This window comes from Triticum urartu, unplaced genomic scaffold (genome assembly GCF_003073215.2).
Source record: "Triticum urartu cultivar G1812 unplaced genomic scaffold, Tu2.1 TuUngrouped_contig_7869, whole genome shotgun sequence".
Lineage (NCBI taxonomy): Eukaryota > Viridiplantae > Streptophyta > Magnoliopsida > Poales > Poaceae > Triticum > Triticum urartu.
Window position 1 is genome coordinate 1 of NW_024118755.1, and position 6153 is coordinate 6153.

Below are 6153 nucleotides of genomic sequence, written 5' to 3' on the forward strand. Positions count from 1 at the left end.
TTAGAAAAGCTTTAGCATACGAACTACACGATCTTTGTGCTAGGCTTAGGATTGGGTATTGTCCATCACATCATTCTCCTAATGATGTGATCCCGTTATCAACGACATCCAATGTCCATGGTCAGGAAACTGTAACCATCTATTGATCAACGAGCTAGTTAACTAGAGGCTTACTAGGGACATGGTGTTGTCTATGTATCCACACATGTATCTAAGTTTCCTATCAATACATTTCTAGCATGGATAATAAACGATTATCATGGACAAGGAAATATAATAATAACCAATTTATTATTGCCTCCAAGGCATATTTCCAACATCTTTAGAGCATCATTTAGATTTTATTGCTCTCTCGGAAACTGGTCATGGGAACTTTGCACCCCAGTTTCTTGCCTCTCTTGTGGGCGGTGTTGATTTTGATTGGCATTGCCTTCCTCCGCGAGGAAGATCGGGTGGGATCTTGCTTGGTGTGAGATGTGACTCGCTAGAAGTCCGCAGCGTAGTGATGGGTGACTTTGCGGTCAAGTTTCGAGTTAGGTCTAAAACTGATGGTTTCAACTGGCTTTGGTGGCGGTATATGGTGCCGCACAGCCTGAGCTAAAACCGGAGTTTTTGGCGGACCTTGTTCGAATCTGTGGGTCTGAGCAGCTTCCAATGTTAGTTGGGGGGGACTTTAATATCATTAGGAGGAGAGAGGAGAAGAACAACGATAATTTTGACGGCAGGTGGTCGTTTATGTTCAATACCATTATTGAAAGTTTGGATCTGAGGGAGAAAGAACTTTTTGGTAGAAAGTTTACCTGGGCTAATGCTATGCCAAACCCGATGTATGAAAAACTTGATCGAGTTCTCGCGAGCGTTGAGTGGGAACAGAAGTACCCTCTCGTAACGGTACAAGCCCTCTCGCGTGGAATATCCGATCACACTCCTTTGTTTCTGGACTCGGGTTAACCGAATCACATGGGAAACAAAAATACCTTTTCTTTCGAGATAGCCTGGTTTGAGCGCGAAGGTTTCTTGGACCTGATTGCCAGGGAATGGGTTAAGGGTGCAGGAGGTAGGACTTCGGTCGAGCTTTGGCAGAATAAGATTAGGCATTTGAGAAGTTTCTTGAGGGGATGGGCTAAACACCTTAGTGGGGTGTATAAAATTGAAAAGGACAGACACCTTTCTCTTATTCAGGCCCTTGATATACAGGCTGAATCCACGATGTTGCAGCCAGCCGAGCTCCAGGTTAAAACCGAGGCGGAGAAGAGGCTGAAAGAGCTTCTCTGCGAAGAAGAATTGAAGTGGGCATTACGGGCTAAGGTCCGCAAAGTTGTCCAGGGGGACGCGAACACCCAATTCTTTCACTTAGTTGCTAATGGCAAACATAGAAAGAAGAGAATCTTTCAGCTTGAGCAAGATGAAGGCACCATTTTAGGACAGGACAACCTAAAAACCTATATAACCGATTATTACAAGCAGTTATTTGGACCTCCCGAGGATAGCTATGTGTCCCTCGATGAGTCCAGGATTGAGGATGTACCTCAATTATTGGCTGTCGATAATGATATTTTGGTTGCCCCGTTTTAAGAGAAGGAGGTGTTTGATGCTATTGCACAGATGAAAAACAATAAGGCTCCCGGACCGGATGGTTTCCCGGCTGAGTTTTACAAAAAGTGCTGGCACATTATTAAGGGGGATTTGTTACCTATGTTCCATGATCTGTTCTCTTGATAGCTTCATTTATTTCACTTGAATTTTGGAACTATCACATTGCTTCCTAAGAAAACGGATGTTGTGAGAATAGAGCAGTGCAGGCCGATCTGCCTTCTTAATGTTAGTTTCAAAATCTTCACCAAGGTCGGGACTAATAGGCTTACACAGATTGCGCATTCTGTGGTGCAACAGTCCCAAACTGCTTTCGTGCCGGATAGAAACATCCTCGAAGGGGTCGTTGTCCTTCATGAAACGCTCCATGAAATCCATTCTAAAAAACTTGATGGAGTGATTTTTAAGGTGGATTTCGAGAAAGCGTACGATAAATTCAAATGGCCATTCCTTCAACAGGCATTGCGTATGAAAGGTTTCGATGAAGCCTGGCGCCACCAGGTTAAATCGTTTACGCAAAAAGGTAGTGTTGGAATTAAGGTGAATGACGATATTGGGGTTAATTCGGTGCTCACGAGTATGCCTATGTTTCTTTTATCGTTCTTTGAAGTCCCAGTTGGGGTTAGGAAAAGACTGGACTTTTATCGATTGCGTTTCTTCTGGCAGGGTGATGAGCTAAAAAGAAAGTACTGGCTAGCTAAATGGGATATCATCTGTAGACCGAAAGACCAAGGGGGGCTTGGTATTGAAAATCTCGAAGTCAAGAACAGATGCCTGCTTAGTAAGTGGCTGTGGAAGCTCTCCCAAGAGACTGATGCCACGTGGGCACAAATACTGCGTAACAAGTACCTTCAGACCAAAACTTTGTCACAAGTGACGGTTAGATCGACTGACTCGCCTTTCTGGAAAGGACTCATGAAAGTCAAACAATCAATGTTTAATAGGGCAAAGTTCATTATTGGCAACGGTACTAGTACACGGTTCTGGGAGGATACTTGGCTCGGAGAGACACCCTTGGCCATTCAATACCCGTCCTTATATCGTATTGTTCAACGTTGTGAGGTTTTCGTTGCAACGGTATTTCAATCTATCCCCCTTAATATTCAGTTTAGACGGTCGCTAGCGGGCAATCGTTGGGAAGAATGGCTCCGTCTAGTTAGGAGGCTGATGGAGGTTCAGCTTTCCCAGCAACCAGATGAATTACGCTGGAAGCTAACTAGGTCTGGAGTATTCACAGTCAAATCAATGTATATTGATGTTATCAACTCGAGCTTCATTCCTACCTCCAAGCATGTTTGGGCTGTCAAAGTTCCTTTGAAAATAGAAGTGTTCATGTGGTTTGTCCACAAACAAGTCATTTTAACTAAGGACAACCTGACAAAGCGTAATTGGACAGGATCTACTAGGTGTAGTTTCTGTGATCGGGATGAGACAATTAAACACCTGTTTTTTGATTGCCCGCTGGCCAAAGTTCTTTGGCGTACCGTCCACATTGGTTTCAATATTATTCCACCGAATTCTGTTAACATGTTATTTGGGACATGGCTTAATGGGATTCAGCCTGATGTAGCAAAACATATTTGTGTGGGAGTATGCGCTTTGCTCTGGACTATCTGAAATTGCAAAAATGATTTGGTTTTTAACAGAATATCATGATTTCATTTGTGCAGGTTATCTTCCGAGCCACGGCATTAATCCGTTCGTGGTCGCTACCCACTCCGATGGAGGCCAGGGAGCATTTGGTTACTGGGTCTATCCGCTGGGAGATGGTAGTTCGGGATATCTTCAACCGGTTTGGATGGCGGTCATGTAATAAGATAGACAATTAGTTTACCTATCTTACTTTAGCCGGCCGGTTGTGGCGTCCCTGTCTTGGCTAGTTTCTTTTCCTAGTATTTTTGGCTCTGAGTGAGCGTTTGTTTCTGTTGGAGACTTTCAGACCTTGTTATAACAACAACTTTTTATTTATAATAATAAGTTGGCCGTATGCATCGTTCTGATGCAGAGGCCGGGTGCCCCCCCTCTCCCCTTTCGAGAAAACACAACCCTAATCAAGATGCTGAATCTAACAGGAGCGATAACAGGGTTCCTCCCGCCAACGGTGGATAACATGTGATAAGGGGCGCACGACATGATGCACAACAGCCATATCTAAGCTAACGCTAGCTAGACTTTAGTAACACCCATGCCGGCCGGTCAGGATCGGGTTTTCAACTCTCAGCTAGATTGACTTCTTTGTGCTAGCTGCATCATCGGCTGGTCCACTGCACCTTGCGTGCAAAAGACCGAGGCTGGTACGTCGTATGAAGCCCAGAGACCACCGTTCATCATCGTGAAAACAGAAGTGCAGACCACCGACTCGCCAAATACAAAAAGAGCCCAGACCACCGGGATTCCGGGAATCGAGGAACCAAGTTCAGCGAACTCCAGTCTTCAAGAAAAACAGCTGTCAGACTATGATTTTAGCAAGGATTGCGGCGTGGAACACGGTTTTAGCAAGGATTGGTTTGATCGACATTCAGACAGGTGATTGGCCGACTATGGTCAGTGTAAAAGACGCGTCGAACTTTGGAAAGAAAGGTACGTGCGCTCACCAAATCGAAAAGGCTTGGCCTCCCTCCTAATGCTAATTTTCTAGCAACTTTGGAAGGAAAGGAACGGCAGGGTCCCCCGGATTGTCTCCGCACCTTCGTTCATCATCATGGACAAGATCCTTGACAAGGCAAGGTTGTGGGCATCTGCGGGTGCCAAGGAGTTAGATGTAATTTTGCCTCACGAGTAGTTGTTCTATTTTCGCCACTCTGTCGCTCCTGTCTTTTGGACTATGAAACACCTTGTCCTCAATTAATGAATTGGCAAGTTTTTTTGCCTCGTTTAGAAAAAAAAAACAGCAGTCTATGTCTTCCCGGACAAGAAAGCCCTCGATCGATCATGGCCGGCATATCTGGAACCACACGTGTTCTTAGAAGATGATCGAAAGCAGCTAGCCAGCCTCCGTGCTTTGCACTAGCGCCGAGTCTCTCCACCGAGAGCGAGAGTAAAGATTCGACCGCCAAACTAACGTGCGTCACAAGCATGCAGTTAATTAATTGACTCGTCTGGCCGGCCGGCCGGCACTAGCTAGCTCTTCCCTTAGTTTAATTAACGGCGGTCACCCACTCGTTGCGGAGCACGAGAGATTCCATGGCCGATCGGTCCAGGCTCCATGGATGCTCATGGTCGTGGATAATAGGAGTGCGTGGTCTGTGGATGACAACCGGACTCATGCTAATGGTCGGTCGATACACATGTGATAATAGGAGCACGCGCGAATCTGCATGTGCTGGGAGACCGGAGGCGGGGCAACGCGCCATGGTCCATGTGTGAAGGAAGCAGGGTACATACCGGCATGTCCCCCGGAGGAAGGGAGGGACGTCTCCCGGCCGGTCGGCGATCTCTGGCACTCCATGGACCATGGCGTCATGCTCTCGTGCAGCCACAGGCATTGCGCTTGCTTGCACACACGCGATATATGCCACAGCTCAGCTCACCACTCACCGCTCCGCCCAAGACGTTGCGGGGGTGATGACGCCGATGCCGAGCCAGCCTTCTGTCCTGGTCCCAGCCAGCAGGGTTTAGCGGAAGACAAAAAATAAAAACAGTAAATGGAGAAGTGGGGTATCGATCCCCATACCTCTCGCATGCTAAGCGAGCGCTCTACCATCTGAGCTACATCCCCTTTGATGTTTAATCTGAATCCGTCTTTTATTTTAATGCAGAATATGCGAGAACAAATCAGAGGATACAATTTGGTTGGAACGCAGAAACCAAGCTGAGTATACATGAACAATCTGGCATTATGTGCACCGCAGGCCGGTGAATAGCAATTAAGCTGCTGACTCGCTTGGAACGAGCATCCATCCACTCTAGGCTAAGTGTTGGAAATACTTCAATATTGCGGAGGGCATCTAGCTAAGTGATGGATTGATGCCGGCCATTGTCTATATATAAGCAGATAGTGAAGTGAAGTTCAGACATTTGCGTATACTCTCTATTTTTACCATTTTTGCTGGTCGTTTCGTGTCTTTTTTGTCCATTGCATTGTCTATTCTATCTCTACTCTTATAAAAAACCGAGTTGGTGATGATGGTGTGCCTGCCATCCTGCAATATAGACCGTCCGATCTATATCTGACGGATAGAAAGCAAACTATGACAATTTTGCTAAAAAGATATCCGCACCCCTCTCCACATTTGCAGATAAGGCCTTCCCTCGTTCATCTTTGTCTCCCACAAGATAAACAATTCGTATAAATGCATCTTGATGTTCCGTGCAACGCATGGGCCTCTTGCTGGTATCGTTTAGAAATGTCAGTTATAAGATGCCCTAAGGATGTCTTTTCAAAAGAGAAAAAAAAACATCCGTCGTGACTCAGTACACTCTCAAGTAATTTAGTTTTCTCTTCATCACTGATATTAATTTAACCCAGCTTAACCGGTTAAGGTGAGTTCTAGACCGTTGTATTTTGGGTTAACTTCGACAGTATATTTGATTTGCAAAATATCGGAATGTCATAAAAAA

The 6153-nt window shown here is 45.6% G+C and overlaps 1 non-coding gene across 1 annotated transcript; it reads right to left on the reverse strand.

Moving 5' to 3' along the window:
* Window positions 1-5238: 5238 nt before the first annotated feature.
* Window positions 5239-5311, reverse strand: TRNAA-AGC. Its single transcript has one exon. It is a non-coding gene; the product is annotated as a tRNA-Ala (tRNA).
* Window positions 5312-6153: the final 842 nt, after the last annotated feature.